We start from the raw sequence: 22,496 nt of genomic DNA on the forward strand, positions 1-22,496 counted from the left end.
CTTTAAATACCTGTCATGAATTGAATCATTTACATCAGCAGATGGTGGGGGAGAGAGGCTAATTGGAAACTCCTGTAGGATATAAAACAACAACAAAAAAGAAAACTAAATGATGTCATTATCAGGGGTGTAAAGGAAAGCACCGTCTGTCTCTGGGCAGACCTGGGAACTGTAATGGCTCAGAGAACAGGGCTGCTTCCTGCAACTTCAACAGATGATGAATTCTTCCCATAAAGCAAAAGGAGTAGTTCGTTAGCAACTGCTGCTTGCTTAGATCACCTGCAGAGCAGGGCAGTGTAGGAGGAGAGGAAAGGGCTGGGTACTCATTTTGGATTTTAAATATTTAACAAATGTCTCAGGCATCCTTCTGTCTGTTCTTGGATCTTGGCAGAAGATTCTGTGGAGATTCAAGATTTCTGAGTAGAGAAGTTTTAAATAAGCAACGCCATCATACCTATGTGATAAGGTCCTGGGTGATAGCTATACAGTGCCTTATTGCCAGAATGTCCTACAGCATTCTGATATAGGGTTGAACCACTCTTTTATACAACTGAAACAGGAATCCCCAAAACTTCTTTTCCACTTGCTCTACCCAATCGTGGACCTCTTTGGCAGTCTGGTGAAACCTGTGGACTCCTCAGAATGATGTTTTAAGTATATGAAATAAAGTAAATAGGATTACAAAAGAAGACAGTTAAATTGAAATATAATTATAAAAAATGTAATATAAAACCAAATTCCTGGATCCTGGATTAAGAACCTCTGAGAGTTGGACTAAGGGTCATGAGGATTTCAGTCTAATCTCACCTCAGATATTTAGCCAGGTAAATGTAGGCAATGAATTTCACCTGTTGATGCTGTATATTCTATAAAATGAAGAGTATGGACTCTAGGGTCTGAGGTTCCTTGTAGAACTAAATAAAGAATCCTATAAGAGGGGGGCAGAGCCAAGATGGTAGAGTAGAAAGATGCATATACTCTAGCTCTTCCATCACAATCCATAAAATACCTGTAAAGAAAGACTCTCAACAAATTCTAGAGCAGCAGAAGCCATAGAACAATGGAGTGGAAGAGATTTCCAGCCCAGTGTGACCTGGAAAGCTGATGGGAAAAGCCTGTTGCACAGGATACAGAGTGGAGTCCAGCCCAGCCTTGGCCACACAGCGCTGGGAGGAGGACCAGAGCAGGCTTCAGGGATGGAATCCCTGGCAGCAGCAGCTATGGTTCACAGATCCCTCAACAAACAGGTGCCAAAGGCACCTTCAAAGGTCAGTGAAAGGACTTTTTCACCTCTGTGACAAGGGAGCAGGATCCTCCCCTAGGTCTGCCCCAGGCTGTGGTGGTGGGGGCAGCAGCAGCTGAGCAGGCAGCAGTCGGCATCCATTGTTGGATAAAGCCCCTGGGGGAATTGAGCAGCTGACCTGAATCTCAGCCTCTAGCCTGGTCAGGGGGTACACGCCTCTCCCTTCATTGTGCCACCTTGGAGGAACTGAGATCTTACAGGTCCCCAGAGTATACCCGACTCTTGACAAGGGACCCAAAAGTCAATGCCCAAAAAAGGTAAAAAAATAAGACTATAAAAGGTTACTTTCTCTCCCATACTTTCAGATGGGGAAGAACAATGTTTACTATCAGGGGAAGACATAAAAGTCAAGGCTTCTGCATCCAAGAACTCAAAAATAAATATTCAATGGTCCCAGGCAATGGAAGAGCTCAAAAAGAATTTTGAAAATCAAATAAGTGAGGTGGAAGAAAAATTGGGAAAAGAAATGAGAACAATGCAAGAAAATCATGAGAAGTGAGTCAAAAGCTTGCTAAAGGAGACCCCCAAAAATGGTGAAGAAAATAACACCTTTAAAAATAAGGTAACTCAATTGGCAAATGAGGTCCAAAAAGCCAATGAGGAGAAGAATGCTTTAAAAAGCAGAATTAACCGAATGGAAAAGGAAGTTCAAAAGCTCACTGAAGAAAATAATTCTTTAGAAATTAGAATGGAACAAATGGAAGCTAATGACTGTATGAGAAACCAAGAAATTACCAAACAAAAACCAAAAAAATGAAAAAATGGAAGATAATGTGAAATATCTCATTGGAAAAACAACTGACCTGGAAAATAGATTCAGGAGAGACAATTTAAAAATTATGGGATTACCTGAAAGTCATGATCAAAAAAGGAGTCTAGATATCATCTTGCAGGAAATTATCAAGGAAAACTGCCCTGATATTCTGGAACCAGAGGGCAAAATAAATATTTTTTTTTCAATTTTAAATAGTTTTTATTCCCTAGGACAAGAATTGCATTTCCACTTGTTTACAATACTGATAAAGTACAATGTTGTTCACTTTTCTCCCTTTGCACACATTCAAGTATTCAGAATGCCCAGATTTACACAGTACCTTAAATGTTACTTTTGAACTGCTACTGGCTAGGCTACAAATTTTGGGTCCTTCAATTTTTGGAAAGCTGTGTGCAATGCGCTTTCTTCTGTTGTTTAGTCTACCTCTGCAATAGTGGGTCCAGAAGAAGCACCTCCAGATGGGGCTGCTCCACCCCCTGGGAATCCACCAGGCATGCCTCCTGACATGCTCCCTGCACTCTGGTACAGCTTGGTAATGATGGGGTTGCAGACCTTCTCTAACTCTTTCTGCTGATGCTCAAATTCTTCCTTCTCAGCAGTCTGGTTCTTATCCAACCAGTTGATTATTTCATTACATTTGTCAAGGATTTTCTGTTTGTCTTCATCACCAATTTTGCCTTGCAGTTTTTCATCCTCCGCTGTAGCCTTCATGTTGAAAGCATAAGATTCAAGAGGATTCTTGGAAGACACCTTGTCTCTCTGCTTCTCATCCTCAGCCTTGTATTTCTCAGCCTCCTGGACCATACACTCCATGTCTTCCTTGCTCAGACATCCTTTATCATTGGTGAGGGTGCTCTTGTTCTCCTTGCCTGTGCTCTTATCCACAGCAGAAACACTTAGAATGTTATTTGCATCAATGTCAAATGTTACTTCAGTCTGAGGAACACCTCTGTGTGCTGGGGGGATTCCTGTGAGCTCAAATTTGCCAAGCAGGTTGTTATCCTTTGTCATTGCCTTCTCACCTTCATAAATCTGAGTAAACATACCAAGCTGGTTGTCTAAATAGGTGGTAAATGTTTGTGTCTGCTTGGTGGGGATGGTGGTATTATGTTTGATCAGGACAGTCATAACTCCACCAGCAGTTTCAATTCCAAGGGAAAGAGGAGTGACATCCAACAATAACAAGTCCTGTACATTCTCAGATTTATCTCCAGACAAAATGGCAGCCTGGACAGCTGCACCATAAGCAACAGCCTCATCAGGATTGATACTCTTTTTGAGCTCCTTGCCACTGAAGAAGTCTTGCAGAAGCTTCTGGATTTTGGGAATTTGAGTGGAACCATCTACCAGGATGATGTCATGAATCTGTGATTTACCTAGTTCGGCATCTCTTAAGGCCTTTTACACAGGGTCCAGTGTGCCACAGAAGAGATTAGCATTCAGCTCTTTGAAACGGGCTTGAGTGATTGATGTATAGAAGTCAATACCTTCATGGAGGGAGTCAATCTCAATACTGGCCTGGGTACTGGAAGAGAGGGTGAGTTTTGCATGTTCACAAGTAGGGTGAAGACGGCTAACAGCCCTGTGTTCTCACTGATGTCCTTCTTGGGCTTTTGCTTGAATTTGGCAATGAAATGGTTGAGCGTTTGGTTGTCAAAGTCCTCTCCACCCAAGTGGGTGTCCCCAACTGTGGACTTGACCTCAAAGATACCATCTTTAATGGTAAGAATGTGCAAAATAAATATTGAAAGAATCCATTGATCACCTCCTGAAAGAGATCCAAAAAGAGAAACTCCTAGGAATAATGTAGCCAAATTCCAGAGTTCCCAAGTCAAGGAGAAAATATTACAAGCAGTCAGAAGGAAACAATTTGAGTATTGTGGAAATACAATCAGGATAACACAAGATCTAGCAGCTTCTACATTAAGAGAATGAAGGACTTGGAATATGATATTCCAGAACTAGGATTAAAACCAAGAATCACCTACCCAGCAAAATTGAGTATAATACTTCAGGGGCAAAAATGGTCATTCAGTGAAATAGAGGATTTTCAACCATTCTTGAAAAGACCAGAGCTGAAAAGAAAATTTGACTTTCAAATACAAAAATCAAGAGAAGAATGAAAAGGTAAACAGGAAAGAGAAATCACAAGGGACTTACTAAAGTTGAACTGTTTATATTCCTACATAGAAAGACAATATTTGTAACTCCCGAAACTTTTCTCAGTATCTGTGAACTTCAATCACACATTTCCTCATTTGTATAAGTTTTACTACTTATAAGTTTTACTACTTCTTAAAGGTTGTCATCATTCAAAGTATGTTGTAGTCTGTTTATCCCCTTTATCACGAATGCTTCCATTCCCCTTTGGGTCACTGGTAACACTGATTCCTCAAATGTGGTGTTCCCATATTTACACACACACACACAGAGCACAGGGTGAGTTGAGTAGGAAGGGATGATATCTAAAAAAATAAAATTAAGGGGTAAGAGAGGAATATACTGGGAGGAGAAAGGGAGAAATGGAATGGGGCAAATTATCTCTCATAGAAGATGCAAGAAAAAGCTTTTCCTATGGAGGGGAAAAGGGGGGAGGTGAGAGGTAAAAAGTGAAGCTTACTCTCATCACATTTGGCTCAAGGAAGGAATAACATGAACATTCAATTTGGTATGAAAATCTATCTTAAACTACAGGAAAGTAGGGGAGAAGGGGTATAGCAGGGTCGGGGGGATGATGGAAGGGAAGGCAAATGGGAAGAGGGAGCAATTAGAAGTAAACACTCTTGGGGAAGGACAAGGTCAAAGGAGAGAATAGCAGAAGTGGGGGGGCAGGATTGGATGGAGGGAAATATAGTGAGTCTTATACAACATGATTTATGGAAGTCATTTGCAAAACTACACATATATAGCCTATATTGAATTGTTTGCCTCTCAGTGGGGATGGGCGGGGAGGGGGAAGGAAGAGAAGTTGGAACTCAAAGTTTTAGGAACAAATGTTCAGAATTGTTTTTGCATACAACTGGGAAATAAGAAACACAGGTAATGGGGTGTAGAAATTATCTTGCTTTACAGGACAAGAGAGAAGATGGGGATAAGGAAAGGGAGGGGTGTTAGAAGGGAGGGCTCGTTGTTAGAAGGGTCAGTCAGAATGCACTGCATTTTTGGGGGGAGAGGAGAGATGGGGAGAAAATTTGGACTCAGAATTTTGTGGAAATGAATGTTGAAAACTTAAAGTAAATAAATAAATTTTAAAAAATCCTATGAGAGCTGGGGAACTCCTGGAATGGAGTAGCCCAAGAAATGGGAGGGTAAAGATGAACAGAATCATGCCCTGAAAACAATCATAGATGCATGGAATTGGAAAGAATCTTTCAAGTAATCCAGTTAAATCTAAATCTGAAGCACAAATCGCCTAACAAGTAGACATGTAGTCTTCTCTTGAAGCTCTCTGGTGATGGGGATTCTTGTGGGAGAGTCCATTTCACTTTGAGACAATTTTAATTTTTACAAATCTTTCCTTTACATGGAACTGAAATCTGTCTCTGAAATTCAACTTCATTGCTTCTAGGCCTGGTCTCTGAGGTGAGACAAAATGAGTCTTAATTTTTCTACCACATAACAATCCTTCAAATAAGTGAGGGCAGTTATTCCCTCTCAAGTATTCTATTTTCAAGTGGAACACACCTAGTTCCTCCAACTCTTCCTTATATGACAGAGCTTCCAGTTTGCTTACCAACCTGGTCATTTCCCCCAACCTTGCTTCCGTTGGTCAATATCCTTCTAGAAAGGTGATAGAACTGAACACAATACTCCAAATGTGGTCTGACCAGAGCAGAGAACAATGGGATTATCTCCTATCTCATTCTGCAAATGCAGTCTAAGGTTACAGCATAAACTAATGATAAAGAACTGGCCTGTGGGTCAGGAAGAGGGGGATTCTTGTTCCACCTCTGACATTAATGACTTTCATTTTATCTTCTTTGTTTTGTCATTGTTTAGACCTGCTCTTGCTCTCTTTATATGTGTTCACTTCTCTTGACTTTTATTTTCCTAATACCCATTTTTATGTGCTTTTTGTACTTCCTAATCTGAGGTTCATTATACTTGGCCTAATTATACTGCCCTGTTTCTGTTTTTCGTGTGCACAGCATCTAGCGTAATGTCTGGAATTTTTTGTTGTTGTCTAGTTAGGTCTGACTCTTCGTGACCCAATTTGGAGTTTTCTTGGCAAAGATATTGGGACAGTTTGCCATTTCCTTCTCTGGTTCATTTTATAGATGAGAAAACCAAGGCAAACAGGGCTAAGTGACTTGCCCAGGGTCACACAGCTGGTAAGCATCTGAGGCTAGATTTGAACTCAGAAAGATGAGTTTTCCTGACTCCAGGCCTGGCACTCTATCCACTGTACCTCCTATCTTCCCAGTATACAGTAGGTATTTAGTAAACGTTTATTGAATTGAATTGCTATTCTTGTCCATATTTTTCTATACATCCTCCAGAGAAAATCCACCAAACATTTATTTTAGCTCTTTTTACATCTTATGAGATCCAGTAAAGTATGAGACTTCAGCTGTTTACTGGTTATCCTTCACCAACAGCACATAATCTGTCTATCTCCATTTTCCATCACACATTTCCTCATTTGTATAAGTTTAACTACTTCTTAAGGGTTGTCATCATTCAAAGTATGTTGTAGTCTGTTTTTCCCCCTTATCATGAATGCTTCCATTTCCCTTTGGGTCACTGGTAACACCGATTCCTCAAATGTGGTGTTCCCATATTTATTACTATTCAGTACTGGCAAAATAACTGCCTTTAAAAGATAGGTTTTTGTGTAGAGGAGTAGCTTGAAACAGTTAAAAGTATGGCATAATTTACAATACAATATAGTTCATTCTTTCTCTAATTCAGCCCTGGTCACAATTCATTATTGATCTGTAGTACTTGTCCCAAATGTTTATGGATACGGTGGACTGAGTGTCTAGTGATATTTCAATAGAATTTATAAATTAGTAACTGTTGGAATTCTACTAAATATTAACACCAGGAAGGCCAAAGCTATAGGTTTAAAAATGATCATCTTAGTACTAGATGGTATTCATATATAGGTGTTTGGTTTACAAAGTGCTTAACAAAGCATTATTTCATTTTATCCTCACCACAACCATGAGAGATAGGTGCTAATGTTATCCCAATTTTTCAGATGAGAAAACCGAGGCAGCCAATGGTTAAGACTTGTTCACACAGCTAGTAAAGTAAGTTCACCCTCCTTGTTTTTTTCAGATGAAGAAACTGAGACCCAGAGAGATAGAGTAAGTGACTTGAACAACTGCAGAGGTTGCAGATTTCTTCTCAATCCATTCATAGACACTTTCTTTTAATGAGAAAATAGTAGGTATTTGTTTCAGATGAAATGACCACAGATAACTCTACCCATGTCTCTACTGAAAGATCAAAGGCATGAAATAGACAAAGTTTGTCTTTGATGCCTCTTGGTAAACCTCTTGCCCATCTGACTGTTTCCTTTAAACTCCCAAGTATTTCTCTTGTTTTCTATTCATATGGGGCCTAGATGTCAAGTTTGGAAAAATCTAATAACTCCTCAAACTAATCTCCCTCTTATTTGTTAGCTGATAAGAGGGGAAGAAATTCTCTTTTTCCCAAGAGCCTATAGACCCAAAGGAATGAATCCCTAAAAGTGGGATTCCAGGCAGTATACATGTGACTTCTGATAGGAATGAGTTTTTTTGGAAGGAGGGGAAAGGAGGAGGTATGTTGTTCATTCTACCCCCCAGGCTCTCCTGCTGGAGAAAAGCATTCAGGTTTGCAGCAAAAAGAACTGTGTTAACTGATACTTGTTTTCCCATGCGCTCCAGTCCCTGCTTATGCAAAAACTGGGGGATATTGCTTCTCAGCGGCACATTTTAATTTTTGCAGAAATCAAGGAATTCTTGCTGCATACAGATTACAAAAGTAGCTTAATGGCCCAAACAGCATTACCCATGTCCATAAAAATAACAACGAAAGAGGATTTTGCTGCATTTTTCCTCCTCTCTTTTAGTAAGCAGCAAAGTATCTGGTGATTTAAAATGGAACAGTGACAGGCTTGGTGGTGACAGGCAGTACTAAAAAGGAGACAACTGTGGAGATGAAGGGCTTTTAGGGAAATCAGAGAGAAGACTGGCAGATATGAGAAATAGTCTTTGGAACAGAAATGCCACGTATGAAGATGATCAGAGCATTTGTAAGGGGAGAGCATTGATTCTCTCTCTCCAGCATTGGCTTTCCCCAAATCAGGCAATTTTAGAACAGAATGTTCCCCATTCAATAGATGAGGTCACTATAACTCAGAAAAGGGAAGCCACTTGCCCAAGGTCACACAGTAAATTGTTGACATTTTGATGACTTCATGAGAGACCTAGGATAAGAATTCAGGAAGGGTCTAGAGTGGAGGGCCATTGAATTTGGAGTCAGAGGTTCTATGTTTTTTACTTCAAGTGCATCCTAAGAGCTTAGGCAAATCATTTACCTTCATTATATCTTTTTTTTTTCAAGATGAGAAGTTAAATTAGATCAGAGGTTTTTCTTTTTAAAAAAACATATACTTAAACATATTTCCCAACTACATTGACATTTTTAACATTAATTTTTTTTAAAACAATTAATGTCCAAATTCTCCCCCTCCCTTTTGTTTCCCACTCCTGGAGAAGGAAAGCAACATGATATAGATTATATACATTAAGTCATGTAAAACATATGTCCACATTAGGCATATTACAAAAGATAACACAGAAAAAACAAACAAACAACAACCAAGAAAAATAAAGTGAAAAAAGTACACTTCAATCTGCACAACAATCTCCATGCTCTTTCTGGAGACGGATAGCATTTTTCATCATGAGTTCTTTGGAATTGTCTTGGATCAGAGTTGCGAAGTCTTTCACAGTTTTAGATCAGAAGTTCTTGTGTGTGTGTGTGTGTGTGTGTGTGTGTGTGTGTGTGTGTGTGTGTGTGTGTGTGTGTGTGTGTGTGTGTGTGTCAAAGACCCCTTTGGCAGACTGGTAAAAACTAAATATCTTGAGATGGTGCGGTGGACAGAGTGTTGGACCTAAAGTTGGTAAGATCTGTGTTTCAATTTTACCTCAGACACTTTTAAGTTTTGTGACCCTGGACAGGTCACTCATCCTCTCAACTAAATTTTCTTTAGCTGCAAAAAGAGGATGATAATATATGAGATAACATATGAAGAGTGCTTTGCAAAACTTAAAGTCCTACATAAATTATATTTTTATTTTAAAAATGAATAATTGAAGGAAATGTTAAATGGTAGTTAGCGTTTAGTGAACAAAAAGATGTAATTTTCTCCCATCCAGGTTTAATAGATTCCCTGAAATTTATCCATAGACCATAAGTAAAGAAACCCTGAATTAGATGATCTTCAAGGCCCCTCCTAGCTCTAAATCTTTGACCCTGTATGTCCTGATTCCTAGTCCTATTCTTTATACTATGCCAGTCTTGCTTTCCTTATGCAGTGAGTGCTTCTTTATAGCACATATCTCTTAGTTCATGATACATTAAGCCATGACCTGGAAAGTTTGACTTTGAGTTTATTCTAGCTTAGTTTTTTTACATGCTTTATACAATTCAGACTCTTTGCTTGTCTCCTGGTCTTCTCTTCCCCAACCCCATTACCCTGAAGATGTAAGTTTCTACTAGATGGTAGCCATGGCCATTGGTTTCCACATAATGGCCATACAACCTCCTGGGAATCGACCTCTCAGTACTTCCTCCTGGTGTTGGTCCATGAGCAGCAGTGCCACTTGGTTTGTAGGATATCTGACGTCTTTGTAGCTTGGTATAACCTGTTAGAACTTCTGCTCTCCTACTAGAGTCTTCAGAAACAGAATTGCTGCCAGTCCATGATGAGATATTAGAGTGGTACAGAACTAGATTTCAGAGAAAAGCCAATGTTTCATTGACAGTATGCTCCACTCAGAATGCAACATGGTGGCTGATAACAAATTCACCCCAAACTCCAGATCCACAGTATGAAAGAAAAGTGGTGACTTTCCTTGAGAGAAATGGTTGTATTCAAATCTGATGCTACTTGCTCCTTCCCAGCAACTGAGTTTTAGTTAGCTTGTGTACATGTGTGTTCACATGCATGTATGTGCGTATACATGCAAAATTATCTGGCATTGTTAGAGCAGCAGAGCTATTCTACATTGTGAATTTTCCAAATATTTAAATTCATGCCCATAAGCACCCAAACCGTTAACATAATTCTTTTGGTAGACCTTTTTCTAAAGTGCATTGTATACTCCTTTGCCCTGTGTGTGCGTGCACGTGGCGGGGGGGGGGGGGGGGGGGTGAAGAGAGAGAGAGAGAGAGAGAGAGAGAGAGAGAGAGAGAGAGAGTGAGAGAGAGAGAGAGCTTATCAGGCAGCTGGGTTAAGTTGTATATGCATTTGATGTATCTTTCTACCTAAATCTATGCAGTAGGTTTTATGGGGCCTGTAAATATGAACTGATTTTCTTTTACATATGTGAGTCAGCCTCATTTTCGTCTAAAGTGGACTTTATGAACCTGCACGAATTAGAATAAACACTGAACCCAGCAATCAGTGCTATATTTAGGCAGTAAATAGCTATGCTTTTTGGTATGTGTGCAGAATATTAAAAATATATATTAAATTTGAGCCCTGCTGTTATTTCTGAAGCTGGTTGATCTAGGGATAAGGCTCATGTCATCATCTTGAGCCAGTGGGTACCCCAGGTATCATCCATCTGAAGTAGGGCTTGGTCTGAGAGATTAAGAAGTTCTTTCAGGGAATTATCTAAAACCCTGAAGCCATTATCTTTTAAATCCTTTAAGACCTATCAATATTTTTCTACCTCCAGGAAGTCTTCCCTGCTAACTCCAGCTAACATTAATCTCTCCGTTTCCAAAGGTCCATAATGCTCATTTCTAAGACCACGCAGCTGGTCACTTAATTACATACAGTTTGGCCCTTGGTAATATTCTAACTGCCTTGTCTTGATCTGTTTAATGTATGTGATTCCTATCTTCAACTAGACTTTAAGGTCCTACTAGGATTTCCATTGTAGCTTAAGATCATAGCATTTGAAGGGAATTTAAAGGTCAGTTTGTCTAATCCCATAATTTTTAGGATGAAGAAACTAAGGTCTTGTTTATCATCCACTAAGAGGCAGGACTGACACTCAAATTCAGGTCATTGTTCTCTCTCCTGTAACTCTAAGTAGTTAGAGCCATATATGTGTAAGAACACCCACCAGGATCCTGCTGCAGGAGACTGTGATTGGCCCAATATCACACAGCTAGTTCCAGAGTCAGACCTAGAACTCAAGTCTTCTGACTGCCAGATCAGTGACACTGTCACTCCCTCATATTTCTTTTCTCATCTTAACCTTCTTTATTCATCACAGTGCTAATCAATAGTTGTTGAACTGAACTGGTATGTAATTGCAATAGTAGCCTCTGATTGTGGTTTAGTTATATTTCAGTTGTGTCTGAATTTAGGGTCTTTTTAGCAGAGAGAAGTGGTGTGCCATTGCCTTCTCCAGCTCAATTGACATATAAGGAAGCTGAGGCAAACAGGGTGAAGTGACTTGCCCGAGGTCACACAGCTAGAAAGTGTTTGAGGCCAGATTTGGAATCAGGAAGAGGAGTCTTCCTGATTCCAAGCCCAGGACTCTATCCACTGCACCACCTAGTGCCTACCTAGCTGGAGTTTCTGATGTTTTTCTTCATTTTCCTTTCTCCTCCTATTTTTGCGAAATCTTTCTTCCAATTTTTGATTTGGGTAATTTGATTTTCACCTCTTTAGGAGGCTCATTTTAGTGAGCACAACATCATCCACAGACAGAAGCCCTTGGAGGGCCTCACCCTCTTTTAAAAGAACCTATTATGTTCTAAACTATTTATAGCAGTTCTCTTTGTGATGGTAAAGAACCAAAAATTGTGGCGATGCCTATCAACTGGGGAAAGGCTGAACAAGCTGTGGTATATGATCATGATGGAACACTACTGCGCTATAAGAAGTGATGAGCTCAACGATCTTAGAAAAACATGGCTAGATGTGCATGAAATAACGAAGAGCGAAATGAGGAGAAGGTGGTATACCATAACAGCAATATTGTTTTAAGAATGTCTTTGAGCGACTAAGCTATTTTGACTATTATAAATACCTAAATCGACTACAAAGAACCTATGAAGACAACATCTGCATCCAGAGAAAGAACTGATAAACAGAAATTTGTACATGATGATTTAACATATATGTGTCTATTGGTAGCCATCTTTAGGGTGGGGTGGGGGGGGAGAGGGAAGAAAAAAAGGGAAAAAAGAAAGTTACATGATAACTTTAATACATGTTTAAAAGGAATGGGAAGTTGTACCAATATAGTTGTAGTTTCATGTGCAATCATCCTTTCCTACCTACTCTCCCACCCCTACCCAATCTACTATGTTATGGAAATGCTTATTTTATTTCTTAAGTTTAGAATAAAATATACAATTTTTAAAAAGACCTCATTCCTTTCTGATTTAAACTTTGTATTCTTTGGTAAGTATGTTTCCCAAATGAGGTACCCTATGTACAGTATCTGCAAACCTTAAAGTGATATATAATTACTGATTGCTATTGTCCTTATAATTATGCCTTACTGGCTATTAATCATTAGAAGGTTGCTGAACAAAGCTAGCTCTGGCATTATATTTTTCAAGGAATTTCATGTAATTTTGAGATATACTTGGGAAACACTTTATTGGAGAACAACCCTTATGATGATGTATGTGTGTGTGTGTTCGTCCCAGAGAAATAACGACATGACTTGCACTTGACTTTGTTCTAAGTGAGGGAGGGCTGTGCAGGTCACCAGCCTCACTTCTCTTCCAGAGCCATCTGAATCCAGTGACCAGGTATTCATCAGGATGACTGGAGATGACCCAGGATGAGGCAATTGGGGTTAAGTGACTTGCCCAAAGTCACACAGCTAGTGAGTGTCAAGTGTCTGAGGTGAGATTTGAACTCAGGTCCTCCTGACTCCTGCACTGGTGCTTTAACCACTGCACCACCTCGCTGCCCCTTATGATGAAAAACTTCCTTGGAAGATAATATTTCTTGACCAAATCGAATGTTCTTTAAGAGTTAACAAACAGCAGCGGACTCTGGTGTTCTCTAAATTAAATTCAAATGATGTTAAACTCAAATGGAAATGGATCCCTTTGTGGTATAGATTTACTTAGAAATTGCAAACGTATATTGTCTATGTCGTATTGTATTTTTATTTATTTTGTTAATTCCCAAAACATTATAATCTGATTCAAGCCATACTTGGGAGATTTGCAGGCTGTGTGTTTGTTACCTCTGCTCCATATCACTCAGTGAATCATGTGTTGGTGAGGTATGGTCCACAATCAGCCATAAGTGCTTGTCCTAACTAACCACCCAGGAATAACTAAATGGATAAGGAAGACTTATTGTTCAGACTATCATATGTGTAGTTATGTGGTCAACCTGGAGACTTTATCCACCAGTATATTTAAGGAAGCATTTTGATACTGTGGAATAATCACTGTGTCTGGAATCAGAGAACCTGGCTTAAAATTATGCCCCTGATGCTAGTAATCTATGTAACCCTAAGAAAGTCACATGACTTCTCAACGCCTCAAATTCTTCATATGTAAAGTGAGGAGACTGGTCCAGTTGGCCTCTGAAGTCCTTCCTGTCTCTAAATTTACGATCCTACTTGCTCTGTGTTTCAAATGGTTGTTGAAAATACAAACTGGGTCCACAATAGAACAAGAGGAGAGTAGCTGATATGACCTTCTGGAAATTGCAAAGTTATTGTAATGACCAGTTCTACTCGCTAAGATAAAGGCATATTTTTTGGTAAATAAGTATTTATTGATATCTTTTTTTCATATATCACCAATGTATCTCTGCTCCCTCCTCCTCTCCTTCTCAGAGACCCATTCCATATAATAAGAATAATGAGAGGGGAAAGTAATTTCAGGAAAACTACCCAAGAAATTGAAACAGTCTGGCACATGCAGTATTCCACATCCTTAGGCTCCTCTTCCACTTCTCTTTTTTAAAAAAACTAATTAATTTATTTTTAGTTTTCAACATTCATTTCCATAAATTTTAAATTTTCTGCCCCTACATCCCTCCCACCCCAAGACAGTGTGCAATTTGATGTAAGCTCTACATATACATTTCTATTAAATATGTTTTCACATTAGTTATGTTGCATAGGAGAATTAGAACAAATGGGAGGAACCATGAGAAAAAAAAAACTAAACAAAAAGGAAAATAATCCGCTTTGCTCTCCATTCAGACTTCATAGTTCTTTCTCTAGATGTGGATGACATTTTTCATCATGAGTCCTTTGGAATTGTTTTAGGTCTTTACATTGCTTAGAAGGGCTAAGTCTATCAAAGTCAGTTATCCCATACTAAGGCTGTTACTGTGTACAATGTTCTCCTGGTTCTGCTCACTTCACTCAGAATCAGTTCATATACATCTTTCCAGGTTTTTCTGAAGTTTGCCTGCTCATCATTTCTTACAGCACAATAGTGTTCCATTACATTCATATACCACAACTTGTTCAGCTATTCCTTAATTGATGGATCTCCCCTCAATTTCCAGTTCTTGGCCACCACAGAAAGAGCTGCTGCAAATATTTTTGTACAAGTGGGTCCTTTTCCATTCTTTCTGATCTCTTTGGGATACAGTCCTAGGAGTGGTATTGCTGGGTCTCAAAGGCTGTGAACATTTTTGTAGCCCTTTGGGCATTCCAAATTGCTCTCCAGAATGGTTGGATCAGCTTACAACTCCACCAGCAATGAATTAGTGTTCCAACTTTCCCACATCTTCTCCAACATTTATCATTTTCCTTTTTTGTCATGTTAGCCAATCTGATGTGTGACTTGGTACCTCAAAGTTATTTTGATTTGTATCTCTCTAATTGTAATTTAGAGCATATTTTCATATGACTATAGATAGCTTTTATTTCTTCCTCTGAAAACTGCCTATTCATACATTTCTTTTGACCATTTATCAATTGGGGTCCTCTTCCACTTCTGCAAAGAAGGAGGCTGAGGTATCTTCTCACATCTCTTCTTCAGAGTCAGGCTTGGTTATCATAATTTCATGGCATTGGCTTTGATTATTTTGTATTTTTCTTTTCATTTATGTTATCATTATCATGTCTATCATTTTCTTGTTTCGAGTTACTTCATTTTGTATCGGGTCATATAAGTCTTCCAATGCTGCTCTGTGTTTATCATATTTATTATTCATTATACATAATAAATTTGTTTTTGCCTCTTTGTGACCCCATTTGGGGTTTTTTTGGCAGAGATACTGGAGTGGTTTGCCGTTTCCTGCTCTAGCTCATTTTACAGATGACGAAATTGAGGCAAACTGAGTTAAGTGACTTGCCCAGGATCACACAGCTAGGAAGTATCCAAAGCTGGATTTGAACTCAGGAAGATGAATCTTCCTCACTCAAGATGTGGTACTCTATCCACTGTACCACCTAGCCCCCTACAAAATAACATTTCATTATATTAATGTATCATAACTTTTTTTTATCCATTGATAGGCATCTGATTTGTTTCCATTTCTTTGCTACCAGAGAAAAGCACTGCTATAAATACATAGTATATACGGAACCTTTGTTTTTGTCATTGACCTCCTTGGGATATATTCCTAATAGTGGAAGTTAGTGTAGGTCAAAGGATTTGATCATTTAATTTACTTTGCACAATTCCAAATTGTTTTACCTTTACAATTTAATATGAAGTTGAACATCATTGAGCTGAAGGACCACCACTTTGTAACAGTAAGTACCCAGTATACACAGGAGGGTCAGCTGTACAGGTTCTTAGATCTGCTTTTCTAAAAGGAAAGCAACTTTTGAGGAATCAACAATCTGCTTTAATCACATATGCCAATAGAGAAAATGTAAGCAGAGAAATAAAGACCAACAGACGGGGCTTCTAACTGTCTGACCATAAGCATTACATACATCATAGATCAATAGATAGATCCAACTGTCTGACCATTACCAGAGAGAGAAGCACCAACATCTGGGTTTTCAAAGGCAGGGGGTCACTGCTACCCAGAGTCTCACCTGGCACAGGAACCTGCTTCCAAGCCCCCAAAGCAAAAGCTCACCTCACAGTATATATAAACTTTTCAGAGCCGGAGCGCATGACCTTCATGACCCAGTGCCTCATTAATTAGCAAAATGTGTAGGTGTGCCTACAGAACAAGCTTCCCCTAATCAATCTCCGCTTAATGAGCTCCAGGTGAGGCCTATTAATGGGCAGGGAAGCTTTTTAACTCTAATTAACATTATACACTTGTGATATTATTCTTCTGAGACCCAGCTCTTAACCTTTTTGGGTGTCATGGATCCCTTTGGCAGTTAATTTTTTAAAAAAAAAATTATACATAGAATAAAATACATAGGATTACAAAAGAAACCAATTATATTGAGTTATAATTACATAATTATTTCTTAAAGCTCATGGACCCCAGATTAAGAACCCATGTCCTAAAGTCATTTACCTAGTTTTATATTTCGTAGAAATAATGAATGATTTTATGACTGGAATGGACATTGCCAAAGGAAATGTCAGCAAATATAAGGGAGATTGTTGGTGATTTGAGGAGGGAAAGCAGGCAAACAAACTCTTGTACTTTCTATGGCCGCTGTTGTAAGTCATCTTGTCTGATCAGGCAAGGGCCTTTCTCTCACTGCCTGAAATATTGTAGGAAAGAAAGAAGAACCAGGGGATGGTGTTAATTTGTACACTATTGGAAATGTTCTTTTTTGGTCTGATTTTCAGATCAGAGAACATTATGGAAAGCTTGTTATCTCCCAGGATTTTGAAAGCACCTAGCTCATTGCCAGGGGTGGAGCAACCAAGACCAGCTACTTATAAACACATAGCTCACCAAACTTCTGCGTCTGATTTTCAAAATTGTAGAGATGTTTTCTTTTCATTGTCTTGGGGGGAGCAGGGACTCTCATGTGAATTGGCACTGAAATTTTTTTAAAGGACAGCATAGATGTCCTTTAGACATTTGTCCATAGAGTACAACAGTACTCTAGTAAAAATATAGCAACGTTCAGAGAGAGACATAACCCAGATCAAAAAATTTAGAAGTGGAAGGGATCTTAGGTATGATGTCACTCAAAACCTTCATTTCACAATAAAGGAATTGAGGTAAAAAAAAAGAAGATCATAAAAGATCATCAAAAAGATCATCAAAAGATCATCCAAGATCATACAGGTTGCAAGTAGCTAGAGCTCAAACCCAAGTTCTCCAAACTAGTGTTTTTTCACTATAGCAGAGGTACACAAAAAGCTTTGTGATTTCAGCAATGCAGGGTATTCCAGATAGACTCCCCATCCATCTGGCTTGACATAGTAGTCCATTCATAAGGAGTTACTTGAGATACATAGAGGTTAAATGATTTATCTAGGGTCACACAGTTTGAAATAGTTTCCAAAGCTTATCTCCCTAGAACCTAATGGATTTTTAATGCATTGTGCATCGTAAGAATCACTGAGGAAGTAGGGATGAAACTTGTCTTATTTTCAAGGTCATGGTGCTGGTGGTGGTGATAGTGCAGAATGCCTTTGTGAGATTTAGGAAGGCTTCAGGTAGAGGCTACTGAGAATACCCTCATACCTGCAGTGAGGAGAAAGAGCTTTAGAGCAGAGGGTAAAGCCAGAGAAAGGACTGAGAAAGAGTCAAACCAAGTGGGATTTTCCAATAGGAGTGAAAGATCAATTTAGCTTTTATGGATTACATTTTTGTGGCAGTGGAAGGCAGAGATGAGACTGGTTCTTCACTCCTTAGGGATGAATTTGTGAAACTGGGGTCAAGTACTGAGATGTTTTTAACCCTGCAAATGGTATCCTTCCTGAAAACCATGGCTTCCTAGTGGTGGCAGGGGGCAATGTCTCTGACTTAACCTATGATTCATAGGATTATAGGATCACAAATCAGGAGGGACCTTAGACATTATCCAATCTAACCCTCTTTTCTTATACATGAGAACTCTGAAGGCTTTTAACTCTAACAATAAGTATTTTAAGCTGAAAGGAGGGGGGAGAGGAAAATTACCCACTAAGCTGGACACTATTAAGAAGCTACAATGTAAGGGAAAAAATATGAACAAATCCAAGAATACAACTTCCAGTTATCACTGAGATTTCTTAGGATGGAACCTATATGTGGAAAAATGATTGTGGAAGGGCAAATCTATAAGAAAAAAAAAAGAGAATAGATACAAGGGGGATATATAAGAAGGTATATTTATGTTAGGAAATCTAGGAACTAGAGGAGCAGAGGAGAGCATTTGGGTGAAGATCAATAAAGGATAGAAAGAAGGTATATTGTTATTGGTGTATACTCTAGACTGTCTGGACAGAAGGAAGAATCAAATGAATTCAGGAAAAAAATCATAAGTCTGGAATTATGGGAGACCTCAGTTATTAATCTGCTGGAAGTCTTCCTTACCAAAAAGCTGAGCACCTAGTAATTGTCTTCAAAAGCTAGAAGAATCAAAGCAGATCAAAAGGATCTGGTCCGCTGAACTAATCCTCCCAAGAAAGGAGGAACTGATTGCTGAAGTAGAAATAATAGAAACACTCACTTAAAATGACAGTTCTATCTTAGAATTATTATAGAAAAGAAAGGACCGCTGGAAAGAGTCTGATAGGAAGGAACAGATTTTCAAATGGTAGGTAGGATCCCATGTATTGCAATTTTATAGGGGAATTTAGTCTAACAATGATATGGAAATTCTTAAGAATGAAATTCTGAAGATACAGAGAAACAATTCTAACAAGAAGGGAAAAGTTTGTGCATTGTTGTTTTGTAGACTAATACAGTTACATAGAGAAGTAATTGACCAGCTTAGTTTCTTAAAAGATGAAAATGGGAGTTAAGTGCTATTATTACACTCATTTTACTTTACTGAAGAAACTGAGACTGACAGAGGTTAAGTGATTTGCCCAAAGCTGGAGGACATCACACAGTTAGTAAGAATCTGAGACAGAATGTGAATTTAGACTCAAAATCCCACACTGTATGCACTGAACCATGTAAAGAATACGGTAAGAGTAGATAATGGAAGATCAGTAGAAAAGCATGGTGTGGTTCTATAGGAAAAGCATTATGAGTGCTAAAGCTCAGAATGAGCTGGCACTTGCTAGGAATGCCAAGAATGCCCCAAAAAAAAGAAATGGCTTAGTTATATTGGGGAAGGGAAGAAAGAAAGGGTAGTTTGATGGGGGCAATGACAGCTAATGATGAAGAGGACCCAGAGTTGCTCAACTCTTATTTTGTTTCAGCTTTCCCTGTCAAAGGGAAAAGTCTTCAGGCTGGAAAGAAGAGAGAGAGAAAAAAAATCTAATGGGAATTTGAAACCACAGATAAGTAAGGAGTTAATATGAAAACACTTAATTGATTTTGCTGAATTTATTACCAGGTTCCAATGACCTGGATAACGAAAAAAGAAACAAATGTTATTATTAAGTTACATCACCAATAATAAGCTGAATGATCGTGATGAATGGGTGGGAAAACACATTTGGAATACTGTGTTTTATTCTTCGCACATTTTAGGACATTATTAATGGGGATCTTAGGAGAACAAATTTCAAAGGGTCCAAAGGAAGGACAGTTAAGAGAGAATGATAATATTGTCTACATGTTCAAAAAAGGGAATACAGTAGAAGCCCAGTGAACTTGACTTCAACTCCTGGCAAAATTCATGAATGTGTTATTAAAGGGATGGTTAATGGATGTTTAGAATAGGAAACAGTGATTAAAAAAAACCAGCCTGGCTTCATTGAGAATGGCGTTTATGAGACTAATTTCATTTCCTTCCGTAAGAAATTCTATTTCTTTATAGATCAGAGCAATGTTATGGTTATAGTTCACCTACATTTTAGTTGAAAACTACAGTTGAAAATGATTCTTGGAATGTGGGCTTAAATGATTAATATATACAGACAAGTGGATTTGGAATTGCTTGGATGATCTAGTCCAAAGAATAATTATCAATGCCTTGGGGGTCATCTTGGAAAGTCATCTTTAGTTGTGTGGCCCAAGGGTCAGTGTTTGACCCTGTGCTATTTAAAATAGTTTCAGTGACTCAGACAAAGGGAGAAATGGCATGCTCATCAGATTTACAAATGAGAAAAGCTGCTAGTGACAGATAAGATGCAGTCAAGTCTTTAAAAAATCTCAACACACCAGAGTGTTGACTGAATCTGATAATAGGAAATTTCATAGAAATAAATGTAAATTCTTACAAATTAACAAGCAAAAACTGAATTTCAAAAGTATACAATGGGGAGGCATGGCTAGATAGTAGTTTATCTGAAAAGACGTGGGGGTTTTAGTGGGTTGCAAATTCCATATGTATCCAAAGTATTAAGTACAGCTCAAGAAAGTGAGTGGGATTTCAGACTACATTAGAAAGACATAGTGTTCAGGACAAATGAGCTATTAGTTCTGTTGTACTGGTTATTTTCTAGTTATTCCTCTAGGATCTGAAGCATTAGGTTGGATGTTGACAAAACTGGAGGACATCCATAGGTTCAAATCATATAAAGGTCAGAAGAAGGAAGTGGGAATATTCAGCCTAGAACAAAGAAGACTTGAGGGGCCACGGTGGCTGTCTTCAAGTATCTGAAGGGCTCTCATTTAGAAGAGTTATTAACCTTGCTCTGCTTGGCCTCAGAGGTCAGGGTCAGAAGTAATCAGCAGATGTTAGAGAGGTTTAAGTTTAATATAAGACAGGACTTCCTCCTAATTACAGCTAACTGATAGGCTGCCTGGAGAGGGAAGGTTTCCCCTCACTAATGGGCTTCAAGCAAAGCTGGATGACCACTCACCCAGGACATTATCGAATAAATTCCTGATCAAATTTGGGTTTGGATAGATGAACTTTGGGGCTCCTCCCCATTTGGAGAATCTGTGATCCTGCGAAATTGAGATGGAGAGGGGATAAGTACACATACATCACACATTTCAGCAGAAAAAGTCATTTTAAGGCCAATGTTTGATGCTAAGCATACCTTTCTAAAAAGTCTCAGCTGAGCAGTGACAGACTTACAGATGTTGTCCATACTATTTGATTTTCCTTCCTTTAGGCTCAATTTCTTTCTCAGGGATTATATTTTTCCTTGCTATGTATTCATATTGTCAGCATAAGGCACTCTCAGTATGAGAGAGAAATCACTGTATCAACCTCCCTAAGCAACCACTGACTTAACAGATAAGTCATAGGGAGACGCCTGAAGTGCACAGAGGTTAAGTGACTTCCCCAGGGTCATACAACTAGCAAGTTTCTAGGCAGAATTTAAAACACCAGCTCTTTATGGCTCCAAGTTCAGTCATCTCACTAGTAGGCCAGGCTGCTTCTCAGTCATAACAATCTGCATTGCTATAAGGAAATAAAACTCATCATCAGCTCTGTGGCAGGGATCCGAGCTTTAATACAGTGGCAGGATTGTATTTAACATTGTTCCAAGCTGGTGTAAAGATGAACATAATTCATTTGCTTCTACTTTGATGAGCCCTCCCCCAATTATTGGCAGCTGCCGAAGTCCCTGATGATTTCTGTGTGGGTGATAACGTCTGTCTCCCTCCACTTGCTGACTTATTGTACATTCCTTTCATCCACTCGAAATCTGATTTAAATATGAATCAATGGAACACAAAGCCGCCAGACACTCTAAAGAATTGTAACTTTGTCATATTTTGTCCAATCACAACACTTGTCATATCATTCTCTTCAGCCTAGAGAAGGCCTGTCAGATGAGACCGAGTGACAATGTTTGGGAATATGGCAACATTAATCACATGAAAGTGATTTATTTTTAATCTGGCACATTGCGGCTATCCCCCAGATATTTGTGAATATATATTGAGACCAAACCTTGAAATTCTGATAATTGGTTTCTTGAAAAATGACACATTCCTTTTCCCTTCCCCGCCTCCGACCCTCCTCAGCTATTTGGATAAACATGCAAAGTTTTTTAACACTCTTGGCCCATAAAACTGATAAAATCAAGGAACTGGAAGGAACTTTAGGGATTACCCAGTCAAATACCTTCATTTTACAGGTGAGATGATAGAGGCTTAGAAGGGAGAAATGACTACCCAGGTAGTCAGTGGTAGGAGTGGGCACAGAACTCAGGTGTCTTGTATGCAGACATAGTTTAGGACTCTTTCCACTCCTGCCTCTTCATGGAGAGGAATCACCACCTTGATCTTATTGTAGCCTATGTCACAGAAGTCCAGTTATTCCTACACAGTCAGGAAAGGACTTTTGTTTTTGTCTTTAAATTGTGCAA

General features: G+C 38.9%; 1 pseudogene; it reads right to left on the reverse strand.

Moving 5' to 3' along the window:
- Positions 1–2,492: 2,492 nt before the first annotated feature.
- Positions 2,493–22,496, reverse strand: part of LOC140510322 (heat shock cognate 71 kDa protein pseudogene) — a 35,907-nt pseudogene continuing 15,903 nt past the window's right edge.

Source organism: Notamacropus eugenii, chromosome 1, assembly GCF_028372415.1.
Source record: "Notamacropus eugenii isolate mMacEug1 chromosome 1, mMacEug1.pri_v2, whole genome shotgun sequence".
Lineage (NCBI taxonomy): Eukaryota > Metazoa > Chordata > Mammalia > Diprotodontia > Macropodidae > Notamacropus > Notamacropus eugenii.